The sequence below is a fragment of the Saccopteryx bilineata genome, chromosome 1 (assembly GCF_036850765.1).
Source record: "Saccopteryx bilineata isolate mSacBil1 chromosome 1, mSacBil1_pri_phased_curated, whole genome shotgun sequence".
Lineage (NCBI taxonomy): Eukaryota > Metazoa > Chordata > Mammalia > Chiroptera > Emballonuridae > Saccopteryx > Saccopteryx bilineata.
The window spans coordinates 210,788,940-210,808,659 of NC_089490.1; the positions used below are offsets into that span (position 1 = coordinate 210,788,940).

The 19,720-nt window shown below is 39.1% G+C and overlaps 1 long non-coding RNA gene and 1 pseudogene across 2 annotated transcripts in view; both read right to left on the minus strand.

Annotated features, from left to right (window-relative positions):
• The window catches only part of LOC136320296 (uncharacterized), an 87,579-nt gene extending 68,620 nt beyond the window's left edge, over nucleotides 1-18,959 (minus strand). For both annotated transcript variants that reach the window (XR_010728298.1, XR_010728299.1), the window contains exon 1: nucleotides 18,825-18,959. This is a non-coding gene — a long non-coding RNA (uncharacterized lncRNA). The remainder of the gene's footprint in view (nucleotides 1-18,824) is intronic.
• On the minus strand, nucleotides 3,025-3,960 carry LOC136321042 (ubiquitin-conjugating enzyme E2 U-like; annotated as a pseudogene).
• Nucleotides 18,960-19,720: the final 761 nt, after the last annotated feature.

Genomic DNA, 19,720 nt, shown 5'->3' on the forward strand with positions numbered 1-19,720 from the left:
GGAAATGAAACCACTGTGGGTTATACTGCACTTGTAGTCGTAAAAACTGAAATTACTCTAAAAAATATAGTCTATTAATTTTTAAAAAGATGAAATGACCTATTTAAACAAATCCCTTTAAAGGAAAAGTCCCTTATAGCTTTGTTTAGCCATAAAAATCCCAAATGTCATCTAACTCATTACCTTTTTATTTATGAAAAGCGGATATTTTTATGAATGAGTGAATTGTTTTGGCTTGGATTACACAATGAGTTAGAGGCAGAGCTAAGACAGGAACCCAAGTGTTCTGGCTCTTAGCTCAGTTCTTCCACAAATTTTAAAAATTGCACAATTAATATTTGCATAGGTTTTTAAGACCTACACCTGTATTTGGGATTTTAAGTTGCAAAAATAGTCATTGACATCATGAGTTCAGCTCACCACTCATCTCCAGCAGCTTTTAGGCCCTGTGGATGCTGGGAGATGGGTTTCCAACCACTCAGCTAGATGCCCTCCCTGTACCAAATTTGCTGACACTTACCAAACACTCCCATACCCATGTTTGCAACTGCAAGCCAAGGCCAAGGTCCCTGATGATTTGTAAGCTACATAAAATGAAATTTAATGAACTAAAAACAGAAACAACTCCTGACATTTTTTTTCGAAGAGCCCCCAAGTGGACTCTATTTCTCATTTTGGCTCAGCCATCATCTAGCTTAGTTCTTTGGGCTTTGACACCAAAATTAATTGAAGGATTTCATGTATAACTGAAGAATCATGTTCCTGTCTTTGGGAAGGCCAGCAGGCATGTTGCCTTCCATTCCAATTTGATCCCCAAGTCAAAACCATGGTCAAGTCCATTCCTGAGGTCCCCAGGAACTCCAAAAGAGAAGGAAGCATGAACCCTGCAACTGCAGTGAGAGACTTGGTCCCAGGTCTCTACCCCTCTGTCCCACTGCTGGCTGGCTGTGAAAGACTGTAAGGCAGTGGCTCTCAAACTTTTTGAAGTCGGGGCACATTTAAAGTTCTACAAATAATTGTAGGCACACTATATACAAATTTCTGAGAAATATATTATAATTAAGTCAAATACTAAAATAAATAAATAAATAAAGTCTAAGCGTGCTTTTATGGTAATTAAATGAAATAAATAAAACAAAATTAAATTTATTCTGACATTAAAAAACATTTTTATGTTACATTTTTTGAGTTATGCTTTTTAGAATTCATGAAAAAGAGGGGTTAAAAAATAAAATAGGACAAAAAGTTATCTTTTTATAAATATAGATACAGTCTTAGTAAGATTTAGTAAATTCAGCAGGTCCTAGCGTGAATGTGTTAAGTTTTTTAATTCCTGTGTTTATGAGAAACATGAGCCTGATGTGTCCTAGAGATTTCTTCAGTGTTTGGGCATATATTTGAAAGGCAAACTCTCTTTTCCTCATCAATACATTGAAGAATTCCTCTCTTTTTACTCTTAATTGTGTTGAGTGCAGAAAACCCCCACCATACATATCATCTTAACTTTACACTGAACAAAAGATAGAAGAAACTTGCCTCTAGTCTTTCCGGGGAACATGGGTGGGGGGAGTAGTGTAAACAATCCAGCACCACAGTTTAACAGCCTTTTGTAACCTAATCAGGCAAGTGAGGTGGGGGGTTGGGCAGACTGTCAGTTTACAGCCAATTCCCCACACCTCTATCCCCCAAAAATCTAAACTCCAAAAACCCTGTTGGTTTTTTGGTCCCCAAGAGGCACATATTTCTCTATAGTACCATAGGGCGCACCTGGAAATCTTCTAGGGCACACACTTTGAGAACCACTGAGGTAAGGAATCAGAAGAACTCTCTGGAAGAGCCTGAATGTTTGCATGAATGAAGCGGCTTCTGAAGGGGTCATGGGATTCATGGACCCAGTGATGGGGGTGGGGCATCCCAAGCAGAGGAATCGCTGGAGCAACATAGGGAGGAAAGAAAATTCAGGGCAGGTTAGAGGTCAGCAGTTCAGCTCAGTCAATGCACGTGTAAGGTATGGAATGTTTATGGAAAGAGGACTTTGAATGCCACACCAAGAACACTATTCTGGAGGCAGTGGGCACCTATGCCAAGTAGCTGACAAGGGTAAGGGTTATGTCTGATAGTCATGCACACCACAAATGCCTGGCTGCACTTGGCAATGGCCCCTAAAGAGAGTCAAGTTGGGAATAACCTTTAAAATGAGGGCAAATGGTCAACAAGCAGATAAGCAAGTGTATTTTCTAAACAGAAATTATTAGAAGCAGGAAATATTAATAACAAGCCACAAAACCAGTTCCCAAGTCATGACAGCCACTCCTCCTCCATTGGTCTTTATATCTCTCCCCAGGGGGGCTTTCTGCTCTCTAAAGTTCTATGATGGTCTGAGCCTCATGTGTTGGGACTCCATCCAAAAAGCCTGTGGCAGTGTGACTTCTCCTTAGCAGGCAAGGACTGCCACCACCTAAACCTCTTCTCTATGGGTATCAACCCCATGTGGCATCATTTCTGTAATGATAACCTATCCTCACTTTTGCAGCTGAGAGGCATATCACCAAGTGCTCTGTAAACTGCACAGTGAGTGAGTGCTACCTGTCCCAGAAAATTCAATTTATGATTATTCAGAATTTGTTGCATGTTAGGAGGCTTTGAGCCTGTTTCCAACCCATGATTTGAAGATCTAATGCTTGGCAGAGGTGGCCTTCCTGGGCTCATTTCTACACCCCTCTGTGCAGACCCTCAGTCCAGCCAAGAGCCACTTCACCTCCCCAGACTCATTCTGCTCTCTGCCCTGCTTTTGCCTGTTCTTCTAGTCTTCATGCCAGTCCATTCTTCATGACCCTGCTTTCTCTCTTTCCCACCCAGGGGCAGTTGAGCAATTCAGAACACATGTCTGGTCTTTACAGGAGAGAATGAGACTAATTAAAAAAAAATGGAATCTACATTTGAGAGCTTTCCAAAGTTGCTATATGGCACTGAACTGTGGTTGACAATGTTTATTTTTAAAATCTGGGAGCATTAGGCTTTAACTTATGAAGTATCTGTATTAAGAGTGTTGGTCCAGATTACTAGATCTTGCAATTCTTCTCATGACTCATCTGTGTTATCATCATCACTCTTCCACCCATCCTGTTTCATCAATCTTTGTGACAATATTGGTTTCAGTTTATGAATCCTGATTGGAGGCTTATGATATCCCAATCAGAGGACCCAGCTACACTATGCCTGCTCTAGGCACACAGAAATTGGAGTTGGACAGAGATGAATTATTTCGATCAATAATTGGCTGTGTAAGGCTTTTTATTTTCTCCAGTGTACTGAGCTATGGCAGCAGCATATTTTACATTCCATTCTTTATGATATTTTAGCTCTGTTTTCTTCCATTTATAATATTCTCCAATGAAATTTGGATCTTTGAGCAATGGAGTTCTGCAATTTCCGCAGCTTAATTTTTTTAGTTTTTTTTTCATGAAATTTATTTTAATTTATTGTGTTTACATAGATTCTAGTGTCTCCCCAAATACATCCTCTCTTCTCCCATGTTCCCCAGTACATCCCCATTCCCCTCCCTGTAACACCCTCCCCTGTAGCTTTTGATGTAGCTATTTCAGACCATGTCTTGTAGTAATCATCAAATAAAATTTTTTTGTTGTTGTTCAAATGAAATTTTAATTGATATTGTAATGGTTCATAGAAAAGTCTTCAAATTATTAGTCTGTACATAGATTCATCTTTAATCAATACTTGGACTGCTTCCAGATTCACTGGACTTTTTAGCAATGGTTTAGAAAATGTAACCAGTCTTGCTGTGACTTCTTCTGTAAATGCTTGGTTATAAGACTTTTCTGTTCAGCTAGTCTTCAGTTGGTTATACAGGTTGATTGTTTTATATTTTAGCAATAATTTCAGTTTGGTCCTTGGAGGAGGTGAGTACAGCTTTTACCTACTCTGCCGGATCTCTACCATCTTTAATAAAGAACACAGGCCTTGCACAGTGGTTGGAAGTAAATGTTTCTGGCATGTTGGTTGGCAAGATTTAAAAGTGGGCAGCATCATATTGAATCTCACCTTCAGGAAGCTACTCAGAGATGATTCAGTGTGGCCTTCAATAAAGATGGCCCCTCATTCATCAGAGCTCCATTTGCACTCACAGACCTTCCTGAATAAAATGATCGATGCAGCCCAGCATACTGCATGCTTCTATTTCAAAAGCAAGCATTCAGTTTCATATTCTAACTTACCAATAAATATGATACAAGTGACAGTGATTATAATAAACATATGCCACTCTACAACTTCATGCAATCTGGGCACTATAAATATTGGATAAAAAGTACTTGGAATTCAAAGAAAATGTATGGGGTGGCGGGCCTGCAGACAGACCACACCTAGGGAACACAGAGGGCACACCCAGTGGACTTCAGTGGCCAAAACCTTCTTTAACACAGACAAAATGAGAAGGCAGAGAAATGCAACACAAATGAATCAAGAGAAATCCCCAGAAAAGAACATGAATGAGTCAGATATAACCAAATTACCAGATGCAGAGTTTAAAATAATGATTGTTAGGATGCTAAAAGATATTAGTACAACAATAGATGGTCATACGAACACCTAAATAAAGAGATAGCAAATAAAGGACATTGAAATAATAAAAAAGAATCAGTCAGAAATGACAAATACAATATCAGAAATGAAGAACACAATGAAAGGAATTAAAAGCAGGATGGATGAAGCTGAGAATTGAATCAGCAAGTTAGAGGACAAAACAAATGAAGGCACAGAAGCAGAGCAGAAAAAAGAAAAGAGACTCAAAAAGTCTGAGGAAATACTAAGAGAGCTCTATGAAAACATGAAGAGAAATAACATCTGCATCATAGGGGTTCCTAAAGAAGAAGAGAAAGAAGAAGGATTACAGACTTTGTTCAAACATATCATAGCTGAAAACTTCCCTCAATTAAGGCAGGGAAACATCTCACAAATTCAAGAAGCACAGAAAACTCCATTTAAGAGAAACCCAAAGAAATCTACACCAAGACACATCATAATTAAAATACCAAAGCTAAGTGATAAAGAGAAAATATTAAAAGCTGCTAGGGAAAAAAACTATCACCTACAAAGGAGCCCCCATAAGGATGATTTCCAACTTCTTAACAGAAACACTTGAGGCCAGAAACGAATGGCAAGAAATATTCAAAGTAATGCAGAACAAGAGCTTGCAACCAAGACTACTTTATCCAGCAAGGCTATCATTTAAAATTGAAGGAGAAATAAAAAGCTTTTCAGACAAAAAAAAAAAACCTCAAGGAATTCACTACAACCAAACCAAGGCTGTGAGAAATGCTAAGGGGCCTGTTGTAAACAGATCAAAGGGAAAAAAGAATATAGTAAAAGAGGAATACAGTTTTAAAGAATAAAATGGCAATAAACAACTACATATCAATAATAACCTTAAATGTAAAAGGATTAAATGATCCAATCAAAAGACATAGGGTCGCTGTGTGGATAAGAAAACAGGACCCATACGTATGCTGTCTACGAGAGACACACCTTAAAACCAAATATGCACATAGACTGAAGATAAAAGGATGGAAAAAAATATTTCATGCAAATGGAAATGAAAAAAAAGCTGGGGTAGCAATACTTATATCAGACAAAATGGACTTTAAAACAAACACCATAGTAAGAGATAAAGATGGTCGCTACATAATGATAAAGGGAGCAATTCAACAGGAAGATATAACTGTTATAAATATCTATGCACCTATTATAGGAGCACCTAAATATATAAAGCAGACTTTGATGGATTTAAAGGGCAAAATTAACAGCAATACTATAATAGTAGGGGATTTCAATACCCCACTAACATCGTTAGATAGATCCTCAAGAAAGAAAATTAACAAAGAAACAGCAGACTTAAAGGACATATTAGATCAACTTGATTTAATAGATATCTTCAGAACCTTTCACCCTACAGTAGCAGAATATACATTCTTTTCAAGTGCTCATAGTACATTCTCTAGGATAGACCACATGTTAGGGAACAAAAGCGGCCTCAACAAATTTAAGAAGATTGAAATCATATCAAGTACTTTCTCTGATCACAATGGCATGAAACTAGAAATCAACCAAAACAGAAAAACACTCAAACACTTGGAACTAAATAGCATGTTATTAAATAACGAATAGGTTAACAATGAGATCAAAAAAGAAATTAAAAATTCCTAGAAATGAACAATAATGAGTATACATCAACTCAAAATTTATGGGACACAGCAAAAGCAGTACTGAGAGGGAAGTTCATAGCATTACAGGCATACTTTAAGAAGCTAGAGAAAGCTCAAATAAACAACTTGACCCTGCATCTAAAAGAACTAGAAAAAGAACAGAAAGTAAAGCCCAGAGCTAGGAGAAGGAAAGAAATAATAAAGATCAGAGCAGAAATAAATGACACAGAGGCTAAAGAAACAATAGAGAGGATCAATGAAACCAGGAGCTGGTTCTTTGAAAAGGTTAACAAAATTGATGAACCTTTAACCAGACTCACCAAGAATAAAAGAGAGAGGAATAATAAATAAAATTAGAAATGAGAGTGGAGAAATAACAACTGACACAACAAATACAAAATATTGTAAGACAATATTATGAAGAACTGTATGCCAAAAAACTAGACAACCTAGATGAAATGGACAAATTCCTTGAAACATATACTCTTCCAAAAATTAATCTGGAAGAATCAGAAAACCTAAACAGACCGATTACAACAAATGAGATTGAAACAGTTATCCAAAAACTCCCAACAAACAAAAGTCCTGGGCCTGATGGCTTCACAAGTGAATTCTACCAAATATTCAAAGAAGAACTAACTTCTATCCTTCTCAAGCTATTTCAAAATATTCAAGAGGAAGGAAGACTTCCAAGCTGCTTTTATGAAGTGAGTATAATTCTGATTCCAAAACCAGGCAAAGACAACACAAAGAAAGAAAATTATAGGCCAACATCCCTGATGAATTTAGATGCTAAAATCCTCAACAAAATATTAGCAAACTGGATCCAGCAATATATGAAAAAAATCATACACTATGATCAAGTGGGATTTATTTTAGGAGGCAAAGCTGGTACAATATTCGCAAGTCAATCAATGTGATTCATCACATAAACAAAAGGAAGGAGAAAAACCACTTGATAATTTCAATAGATGCAGAAAAAGCATTTGATAAAATCCAGCACACATTCATGATCAAAACTCTCAGCAAAATGGGAATACAGGGAACATACCTCAACATGATAAAGGCCATCTATGACAAACCCACAGCCAACATTATACACAATGGGCAAAAATTAAAAGCAATCCCCTTAAGATCAGGAATAAGGCAGGGATGCCCCATTCCACCACTCTTATTCAACATAGATCTGGAAGCCCTAGCCACAGCAATTAGACAATAAAAAACAAATAAAAGGCATTAAAATTGGAAAAGAAGTAAAACGATCATTATTTGCAGATAATATGATATTGTATATAGAAAACCCTAAAGTCTCAGTCAAAAAACTACTAGACCTGATTAATGAATTCAGCAAGGTGGCAGGATATAAAATTAATACTCAGAATTCAGAGGCATCAATGGGTACAAGAGCAGCTACAGCTTGGGCACATTGAACCATCTAATAGCCCATGGAATACACTGCCATATTTTGATCTTGTTGCCTCTTGGATTATCAAGGGGCATAAGCGATCCTTACAGCTTATAGGTTTTGAGCCTCAAATTTATTGTTGATCCTTTTTTCAAAGGATCAACAACAATGGCTCTGGGAAACTTCCACTAAATGGCAAATTGCTCTTGCAAATCAATGGACAACTTTATACTGAAACTGTCAACTTAAAATCAGCTCAAAGTCTAGAATTATATGACATTATCATGGCTTTTCAGCATTTGCCATATTCCCCCCCTTTAATCTATATACAGATAGCAAATATTTACTTATGGTGTTTCCACTATAAAGACTGCTGTCTTAGGGACAAATTCTGATGAACTATTTCAGCAGTTCCTCCTTCTTCAAAGACTTGTATGTCAACATAGAGCTCCATGTTTTATAGGACATACTCGAGCTCACTCCATGTTCCCTGGAGCTTCAGCACAAGGAAATGCCCCCTTTTTTTTCCCTGAGGTTGGAAATGGGGAGGCGGTCAGACAGACTCCCACATGTGCCTGACCGGGATCCACCCAGCACGCCTACCAGGGGGGGGATGCTCTGCCCATCTGGGATGTTGCTCTGTTGCAACCAGAGCCATCCTCGGCACCTGGGCCAACTTTGTTCCAGTGGAGCCTTGGCTGTGGGAGGGGAAGAGAGAGATGGGGGGGAGGGAGAGGGGGAGGGGTGGGGAAGCAGATGGGTGGTTCCTCTGTGTGTCCTGGCTGGGAATCGAGCCCAGGATTCCTGCATGCCAGGCCGACGCTCTACCACTGAGTCAACCAGCCAGGGCCTAGGAATGCCCTTGTTGATCAAGCGACCTAAAAGAAAATTATTTGCAGCAACCATGACAGACTGAGCAATTCAGTCTCATACTATTCATCACCAGAATGCTGCAGTCCCGTGTAAACAGTTTCAACTTTCTTGGGAAGCAGCACACCAGATTGGGAAATCCTGTCCAAGGGGTCCTATTCTACAATCTACCCCTTCATTTGGAGTTAACCCTCAAGGACCCCTACCAGGACAACTTTGGCAAGTGGATATTACGCATATACCTTCATTTGGCAAACAGTCCTATGTCCATGTTACAGTGGATACATATTCTGGATTTATAGTAACCTCTGTCAGAACAGGAGAGGCTGCTACGCATGTTATAGCTCATTGTCTGTATGCATTGTTCTATTATTGGATTTTCTAAACTGGTTAAACTGACAATGCTCCTGCATATGGAGCAAAAGCATTTACTGTATTTTGTCATTCTTACAATCTTAAAAGTCAAGGTATTATTAAAGTGTACCCAGCAAATATTTTAAGATCAATTTTAAAAAATTTAAAAGAGGGGAGTCATATCCTGGAACTCCTCTGGGTCTACCATATCATGCTTTTTACTTTAAAAAATTTTAAAGTTCTTTTGAATGCTGATGAACAGAAAACGCCAAATCTTTTTCTCCTGCCAACTACTACCTTCTTTATTTGATCCAGCTAATAACACTGTTTTGTCTTTTTCCAAATATCTCCAGATATATGAAAAATATTTATATAGGCAGATGGGAATCCTCAAACCCCTCAGTGAGATCTTCTGAGCATAGCTTTTATATACCAAGAGGCAGAAAAAGCCCAATAGAGATCAGGGGAACAACTAGCTTTTAGGATACGCCCTTAAAGGCTCCAACACCCCAAAGGGGTCTCATAGGATGCCATCTGGGTCCTGCTTCAATAGTGGAAAGGAAGGTCATTGAGCTAAAGCCTGCCAGAGTTACATGCCTCTGCTGTGAGGAAAAAGGGACACTGGAAGGTAGGTTTCTCCCTCACTCCTGTAAGGGAGAGTTCAGTCTCTTCCAGCCCTGCTCCAGCCACCTATGACCTAACCTTGCCCAGAATGCTGGGGTTTGCCACTGAAGGCTGAAGGTGCCCAGGGCCGTCGGCCCCATCTATGACACTGTGGACGAGCCTAGGGTATTTCTTCCAAGAAGCAGGTAAACTGATCTCATTTGCACAAGGGACCCTTAACTATTGCCTGAATATTCAGGTTTTTTATTCTTCCCTCAAAGATCTCTGTTGTGGGTGTTGATAGTCCTATTTTCTGCTACTTTGTTTAATATATAGTGTTTCCTTTATTTCTCCTACTTCAATGCCCCACTCATATTTCAGGCTGGGACCTACTCCTAATTTAGAGCTCTCTTTCCCCCTTTTGCCAACTTCTATTATGAATCTACCTTCACCAACCAGCTTAGTGTATCCCAAGGTTCTCTTTACCAAGCCACAGTCTCAGAGCTCCAGGGAAAAGCAACCTGGTCTCATCTCTCCAGGCAGAGGAGAACAGAAGCCCCATCTCCAGTCTACCTGAATCATTACCAGCTAGAAGCAGTGGGCATTGGGACTTGGACATGAGCTGCAAAGTATAGAATTGTGACAACAATTCCAGTGCCATGCGAACATTTCCTGGATGTGGACTTTTCCTGGACTCCTGCTCCTTGTGACAGGTCCTAACAGACTGAACTGGAGTTGGGTTGCATTTTTCAGGGACTTGGCATGGTGTTGGGGCCAACTTGGACTTGGTGAACATGTTAAGGACACTACTCTTTAATGGATTCTTGCTGTATTGGCCAAGAGTTTGCTTAAAGGCTTTGATCGGAGATGACGTTAGAGTAATGGCGGGGTAGGAAGCGATACCGATAAATCTCCCCCAAACCTCAACAAGATCTTCAACCAGAAACAGAAAAACCTATCCTTGGAGCCTCCAGATGTTTCGCAATACACCCAAAGGTATGATCGAGCGAAAAATTGGCTAAATATATAACCAAACCCTGAAGGAAATAGGGAGTAAGAAATGCTCCACCTTCCTCACTAACCTAAACAGGGCGGTTTTCACTGGAAACTGAGAATATAGAAACTAAGGTGGGCAAAGGGGGTGAATAGATCCAGGCCGCGGCACAAACGGCCGAATCAGGCTGTGGCATGGAGATCCAAGCCGAGGAAAAACTGTTCCTGTGACAACCCGGGCAAAACAGCTAATACTTGCGCCAAACCCAGACAAAGAAAGACAAGCGGGGCAGCCATTTTACTCGATCTCCTGGTCGGCGCATGCAGATCGTGGGTGAGAGATTCCTTCCAAAGCCCCGGGAGTGTGCGCCCGTGTTGTCCCACAGAGAGGCAGAGTCAGAGGCCTTTGTGTGGGCCGAAAACCTCCGGGCCGCCCCAGTGCCCTGCGAGAGCCGCACATGGGGAGGGAGCGAGAACTAATTCCAACACTGGAACTTTTCCTTGCGGAAGGGGGTTTCACTCCGAGGGTGAGGCCACTGGTCTGATATCCTGGTCTGCGCGTGCAGATAGAGAGCGAGAGATTCCTCCGAGTGCCTCGGCAATGCCTGCCAGTGTTATCCCACAGAGGGGCAGAGTCAGGGGCCTTTGTGTGGGCCAAAAAGCAGAATCTCGGGCCGCCCCAGTGCCCTGAGGGGGCCGCGCACGGGAAGGAAGCGAGAGCCAATTCCAACACTGGAACTTTTCAGTGCGGGCAGGGGTTTCACTCAGAGGGTGAGACTTCCAGCTTGACATCCTGGTCTGCACGCACGGAGAGTGGGCAAGAGACTCCTACCAGCACCTCAGGAGTGGGAGCCCGTGTTATCCCACAGAGGGGCAGAGTCAGGGGCCATTGTATGCACCGAAAGCGGAATCTCAGGCCGCCCCAGTGCCTTGAAAAAGCCGCACATGGGGACGGAGCAAGAGCCAATTCCAACGCTGGAACTTTTCAGTGCAGGCGGGGGGTTTCACTCAAAGGGCGAGACTTCCGGCCTGACATCCTGGTCTGTGCATGCAGATAGTGAGCGAGAGTTTTCTACAAGTGCCCCAGGAGTGGGTGCCCGCCCATGTTACTGAACAGAGTGGCAGAGCCAGAGGTCTTTGAGTGGGCGGAAGCCCCGCCTGATTATGCTATCTGCTCTGCGCTGAGTGGGAATAGAGTGGGGAGTTGCCAGCTCTTTGAGCCTCTTACTATCCAGACAGAGGCAGAAACAACTTCATAGCTGGATTATCAGGCTACTAATTGAGGAAGGAAAGACTAGGAGAGAGGCTCCAGGAACACAGACTCTCACACTGTTGGAGCCTATAAATGCTAATGAGCCTCGACTGCCAACGAGACTGAAACCCAATACATGACATCGCCATAGAGACTTATCAACTGCAAACCTCTACCTGAGCGTGCCAAAGGGGCAGAACCCGGGGTACAGAGTCACCGACCAGGAAGAGGGAGAGAAAAGAAAAAGCAAGAAGGTAACCTCTCAAAATCAAGAATAATCCGCAGACTTTATAACCTATCCCATTTTATTATATTTGTTCATTTGTTTCTCTTATCTTCTTCCTTGATTTTTTTTTCCTCCTCCAATTTGGTTGTTTAATTCGCTACCGATCTTACTCTCTCCTCTCCTTGAACTACACTACCCATAAGTGTTACATCTCCCATTATCTTTTCTTTCCTCTTCCTTTCTCTCTATGAGGGTTGCACTCCAAAACCCTTAACTCTCTCTCTCTCTCTCTTATTTTTTCTTTTTTCTTCTTTTAGTGGTTTCCTCTTTTTTCTCTTTCTCTTTCTTTTCTCCCTCTATATTAGTTTCTTCCTTTCTCCTTTATGTCTCCTCATTCAAACCTCAATAACGAACAAATTATCTTATCTGGGACTCAAACTTATGTTTGTGGCATTTTGGGGGGGGGTTTACTTCACCTTTTTAACTCACTAGTGGTGCACCCATCTCTGGCTCTCCATTTTAACAATCTCTTGTTTCACTAAATACAATAGTAATTTTTTAATTTGTCCCCCCATTTTCCTGTTTCCCTCTTACTCCTCTCATCATAACTCTTAGTCAACCAACACCAAAATGCAAATTATTTTATGCTTGATCCAAATTTTTTCATTATTTGCTTTTTCTGGGTCCATACCCCCCTTTTTTATTTATTTATTTTATTTTATTTATTGTTTATTTATTTATTTTTTCTTTTCCCTTTATTACTTTTCCCCAATTCAGGCCCACCATTACAGGCATTGTTTGTTCTATTAAATAAAATATAATTCACAGTTCACCACAAGATTTTCTCAAGAAGGGGAGAAGAGAGGAGAGAAAAAAAGGAGGGGGGGAATAATTTCCTTTTTAAAAAATTTTTATTTTATTTTATTTTTCTTTATTTCATTATTAATTAAAAAAACACAACTTTTTTAATTTTTTATTTTTTAACTTTTTATTCTTTATTAAATCTCATTAATACTATCAATAAAACCACCCTCAGATGCCATTAAAGAAGAGAAAATCGAATATCATGGATACAAAAGAAAGAGAGGTAACACAGATAGATGAGGAAAAATATATGGAGAAAAAATTTAATATATTAGAAATCTTGGAGCTAAATGACAGAGAATTCAAGATAGAAATCCTAAAAATCCTCTGAGATATACAAGAAAACACAGAAAGGCAATTTAGGGAGCTCAGAAAACAACTCAATAAACACAAAGAATATATGTCCAAGGAAATTGAAACTATAAAAACAAATGAAACAGAGATGAAAAACTCAATTCACGAGCTGAAAAATGAGGTAACAAGCTTAGCTAATAGAACAGGCCAGATAGAAGAGAGGATTAGTGAAATAGAAGACAAGCAACTTGAGGCACAAAAGAGAGAAGAAGAAAGAGATTCAAAAATTAAAAAAATGACATAGCCCTACAAGAATTATCTCACTCCATCAGAAAGAATAACATAAGAATAATAGGTATATCAGAGGGAGAAGAGAGAGAAAATGGAATGGAGAACATACTCAAACAAATAATAGATGAGAACTTCCCAAGCCTGTGGAAAAAACTAAAGCCTCAAATTCATGAAGCAAACAGAACTCTGAGTTTTCTTAACCCCAACAAACCTACTGCAAGGCACATCATAATGAAATTGGCACAAACCAACAACAAAGAAAAAATTCTCAAGGCAGCCAGGGAAAAGAAGAATATAACATATAAAGGAAGGCCCATTAGATTATCATCAGATTTCTCAACAGAAACTCTACAAGCTAGAAGAGAGTGGACCCCAATATTTAAAGTCCTGAAAGAGAGGAACTTTCAGCCACGAATACTATACCCATCAAAGCTATCCTTCAAATATGAAGGAGAAATAAAAACATTCACAGATACAGAAAAGATGAGGGAATTTATCATCAGAAAACCCCCACTCCAGGAATTACTAAAGGAGGTTCTCCAACCAGATACAAAGAACAAAAAAAATAAAGCCACAAGTAAAAGCTCCAAGAAGAACACAATAAAACCAAATTTAAACTGTGACAACAACAAAAAGAAAGGTGGGAGGTGATGGAGATTAACAGTATCAAAGGACGATGGAGTGCAAAAGTACTCACAAAATAGTTCGCTACAATGAACAGGGTAGGAACCCTTTTCATTACTTAAAGGTAACCACCATTGAAAAAACCACCACAGAAGCACATTAGATAAAAAAGATAGCAACAGAGGAAAGATGTATGGAATACAAACAAATAAAAACAAAAGATAGCAAAACGAAAGAGAAGGATCAAACAAGACACAAAACTAACATAAAGCAATCTATAAAATGGCAATAGGGAACTCACAAGTGTCAATAATTACACTAAATGTAAACGGATTAAACTCACCAATAAAAAGAAACAGAGTAGCAGAATGGATTAAAAAAGAAAATCCAACTGTATGCTGCCTACAGGAAATTCATCTAAGTAACAAGAATAAAAACAAATTCAAAGTGAAAGGCTGAAAAACAATACTCCAAGCAAATAACATCCAAAAAAAAGCAGGCGTAGCAATACTCATATCTGATAATGCTGACTACAAGACAACAAAAGTACTCAGAGACAAAAATGGCCATTTCATAATGGCTAAGGGGACACTGAATCAAGAAGACATAACAATTCTTAATATATATGCACCAAACCAAGGAGCACCAAAATATATAAGACAGCTACTTATTGACCTTAAAACAAAAACTGACAAAAATACAATCATACTTGGAGACCTCAATACACCGCTGACGGCTCTAGATCGGTCATCCAACCAGAGAATCAACGAAGATATAGTGGCCTTAAACAAAACACTACAGCATCTGGATATGATAGACGTCTACAGAACATTTCATCCCAAAGTGACTGAGTATACATTTTTCTCCAGTGTACATGGATCATTCTCAAGAATTGACCATAGGTTGGGCCACAAAAGCAACATCAGCAAATTCAGAAAAATCGAAGTTGTACCAAGCATATTTCCTGATCATAAAGCTTTGAAACTAGAATTCAACTGCAAAAAAGAGGAAAAAATTCCCACCAAAATGTGGAAACTAAACAATATACTTTTAAAAAATGAATGGGTCAAAGAAGAAATAAGTGCAGAGATCAAAAGATATATACAGACAAATGAAAATGAAAATAGGACATATCAGAATCTATGGGATGCAGCAAAAGCAGTGATAAGAGGAAGTTCATATCACTTCAGGCATATATGAACAAACAAGAGAGAGTCCAAGTGAACCACTTAACTTCACACGTTAAGGAACTAGAAAAAGAAGAACAAAGACAACCCAAAACCAGCCGAACAAAGGAGATAATAAAAAATCAGAGCAGAAATAAATGAAATAGAGAACAGTAAAACTACAGAAAAAATTAATAGAACAAGGAGCTGGTTCTTTGAAAAGATCAACAAAATTGACAAACCCTTGCCAAGACTTACCAAGGAAAAAAGAGAAAGAACTCATATAAACAAAATCCAAAATGAAAGAGGAGAAATCACCCCGAACACCGTAGATATACAAAGAATTATTGTAGAATACTATGAAAAACTTTATGCCACTAAATTCAACAACCTACAAGAAATGGATAAATTCCTAGAACAATACAACCTTTCTAGACTGAGTCAAGAAGAAGCAGAAAGCCTAAACAGACCTATTAGTAGAGAAGAAATAGAAAAACCATTAAAAACCTCCCCAAAAATAAAAGTTCAGGCCCTGTCGGCTATACCAGCGAATTTTATCAAACATTCAAAGAAGACGTGGTTCCTATTCTACTCAAAGTCTTCCAAAAAATTGAAGAAGAAGCAATACTTCCAAACACATATTATGAGGCCAACATAACACTCATACCAAAACCAGGCAAGGACTGCACAAAAAAAGAAAACTACAGACCAATATCTCTAATGAATACATATGCTAAAATACTAGCAAATTGAATACAACAACATATTAAAAAAATAATACATCATGATCAAGTGGGATTCATCCCAGAATCTCAAGGGTGGTTCAACATACGTAAAACGGTTAACGTAATACACCATATCAACAAAACAAAGAACAAAAACCACATGATCTTATCAATAGACACAGAAAAGGCTTTTGATAAAATACAACACAATTTTATGTTTAAGACTCTCAACAAAATGGGTATAGAAGGAAAATATCTCAACATGATAAAGGCCATATATGATAAACCATCAGCTAACATCATATTAAATGGCACTAAACTGAAGGCTTTCCCCCTTAAATCAGGAACAAGACAGGGTTGTCCACTCTCTCCACTCTTATTTAATGTGGTACTAGAGGTTCTAGCCAGAGCAATCAGACAAGACAAAGAAATAAAAGGCATCCATATCAGAAAAGAAGAAGTAAAGGTATCACTTTTTGCAGATGATATGATCCTATACATCGAAAACCCCAAAGAATCCACAAAAAGACTACTAGAAACAATAAGCCAATACACTAAGTTCGCAGGATACAAAATTAACATACAGAAGTCAATAGCCTTTCTATATGCCAACAATGAAACAACTGAGAATGAACTCAAAAGAATAATCCCCTTCACGATTGCAACAAAAAAAATAAAATACTTAGGAATAAACATAACAAATAATGTAAAGGACTTATATAATGAAAACTATAAACCATTGTTAAGAGAAATCGAAAAAGATATAATGAGATGGAATAATATTCTTTGTTCTTCGTTAGGAAGAATAAATATAATCAAGATGGCCATATTACCCAAAGCAATATACAAATTTAATACAATTCCCATCAAAATTCCAATGACATTTTTTAAAGAAATAGAGCAAAAAATCATCATATTTATATGGAACTCTAAAATCCTCGAATAGCCAAAGCAACCCTAAAGAAAAAGAATGAAGCTGGGGGCATTACAATACCTGACTTCAAACTATATTATAGGGCCACAACAATCAAAACAGCATGGTATTGGCAGAAAAATAGACACTCAGACCAATGGAACAGAATAGAAAGTCCAGAAATAAAACCTCATATATATATAGTCAAATAATTTTTGATAAAGGTGCCAACAACACACAATGGAGAAAAGAAAGCCTCTTCAATAAATGGTGCTGGGATAACTGGAAAGCCACATGCAAAAGAATGAAATTGGACTACAGTTTGTCCCCCTGTACTAAAATGAACTCAAAATGGATCAAAGATCTAAACATAAGACCTGAAACAATAAAGTACATAGAAGAAGACATAGGTACTAAACTCATGGACCTGGGTTTCAAAGAGCATTTTATGAATTTGACTCCACAGGCAAGAGAAGTGAAGGAAAAAATTAATGAATGGGACTACATCAGACTAAGAAGTTTTTGCTCAGCAAGAGAAACTGATAACAAAATAAACAGAAAGCCAACTAAATGGGAAAGGAAATTTTCAAACAACAGCTCAGATAAGGGCCTAATATCCAAAATATACAAAGAACTCATAAAACTCAACAACAAACATACAAACAATCGAATAAAAAAATGGGAAGAGGACATGAACAGACACTTCTCCCAGGAGGAAGTACAAATGGCCAACAGATATATGAAAAGATGCTCATCTCCTTTAGTTATTAGAGAAATGCAAATCAAAACTGCAATGAGATACCACCTCACACCTGTTAGATTAGCTATTATTCACAAGACAAGTAATAGCAAATGTTGGAGAGGCTGTGGAGAAAAAGGAACCCTCATACACTGTTGGTGGGGATGTAAAGTAGTACAACCATTATGGAAGAAAGTATGGTGGTTCCTCAAAAAACTGAAAATAGAACTACCTTATGACCCAGCAATCCCTCTACTGGGTATATACCCCCAAAACTCAGAAACATTGATACGTAAAGACACATGCAGCCCCATGTTCATTGCAGCATTGTTCACAGTGGCCAGGACATGAAAACAACCAAAAAGCCCGTCAATAGATGACTGGATAAAGATGTGGCACATATACACTATGGAATACTACTCAGCCATAAGAAATGATGACATCAGATCATGTACAGCAAAATGGTGGGATCTTTTTTTTTTTTTTTTTTTATTCATTTTTTTTTTTAGAGAGGAGAGAGAGAGAGGAGAGAGAGAGAGAGAAGGGGGGAGGAGCTGGAAGCATCAACTCCCATATGTGCCTTGACCAGGCAAGCCCAGGGTTTCGAACCGGCAACCTCAGCATTTCCAGGTCGACGCTTTATCCACTGTGCCACCACAGGTCAGGCCAAAATGGTGGGATCTTGATAACATTATACCAAGTGAAATAAGTAAATCAGAAAAAAAAAGGAACTGCATTATTCCATACATAGGTGGGACATAAAAGTGAAACTAAGAGACATTGATAAGAGTGTGGTGGTCACAGGGGTGGGGGGAAAGGAAGAGAGAAAGGGGAGGGGGAGGGGCACAAAGAAAACTAGATAGAAGATGACAGAGGACAATCTGACTTTGGGTGATGGGTATGCAACATAATTGAAAGACAAGATAAACCTGGACTTGTTGATGTTTGAATATATGTATCCTGATTTATTGATGTCGCCCCATTAAAAAAAATAAAATTATTGGGTAGTAAGATGGCAGCGGAATAGGCGGATGCACAGACGCCCAGCTCTCAACACCAAACTGGAATACAAATCAATTTAGAAAAAATCAGCATGAAAAACCAACACTGACCTGCAAGAACAGCTCTCAAAACCAAGGTGCAAAGAGGAAGCCACAATAATCCTGGTAAGGAGTGCCTGAATCTCCTCTGCTTACAGGAATGGAAGGAGGGGGGTGAGGCTGAGAGCCCAGAGAGGATTTCACAGAGGAAAAAGAGGAAAAACTACTGCTCACAGCCACTTACCTGGCGACCAGGGAGCAAGGTGGGTTGAAAAGACCAGCTTATCTCCCAAGTGGAAAAGACAGGGAGAGGGACAGACTGTGAGGGGCTAAGGTATGCAAAGAACGAAATAAAAAAGCTGACTCATTCATGCTGGAGGCGGCCATAGCTGGGGGAGGGACTGAACCTTTCACAAAACAGAGCTGAAGTGTTTCCGGATCAGAGATCTCCGGACATCTATCCAGCTCCAATCAGCACAACAAGACACAGCTGAAAACAAGAAGTGGGGAGGAAGGGCAGTAACTCAGGTCTCCATGGAGATCTGAGATACACCTCCCCCTACTGAAGCTGAGAAAAAACCCTGCCCTCAGTGAGATTAGTTGGTGGAAGAGACCTTCAGCGTCTCAGGTTACACCCACAGCATTCCTGGTTACAGTTTCAAGGAAGCCACCTGCTGAGATTAGTTAACAAGACTATCACCTGTTAAGAAAACAAACAAATCAAGACTTCAAAGCTGCCCAAATCTGAAAGTGGATTACAAATAATAGCTGATACCAACCCACGAAGACCTAAAAATAACACAACTAAAAACTGGAGGCAGACAACACCAAGCCTAGACTCAACCAACTCTACAAATAAAAAGAAAAAGAAGAAGAGAAGACAAAGGAGTGCAATCCAAATGAAACCACAAGAGACACCTTCGAGAGATGAACTGAGTGATATGGAAATAATCAAACTTCCAGATGCGGAGTTCAAAATAATGATTGTAAGGATGCTTAGGGATCTTAGAACAACAATGGAGGGGCAGTTTGAAAACCTAAAAAAAGAAATAGCAAGTATAAAAAAGAATCAGTTGGAGACGACAAATACGATATCAGAAATAAAGACCACAATGGAAGGAATTAAAAACAAGATAGATA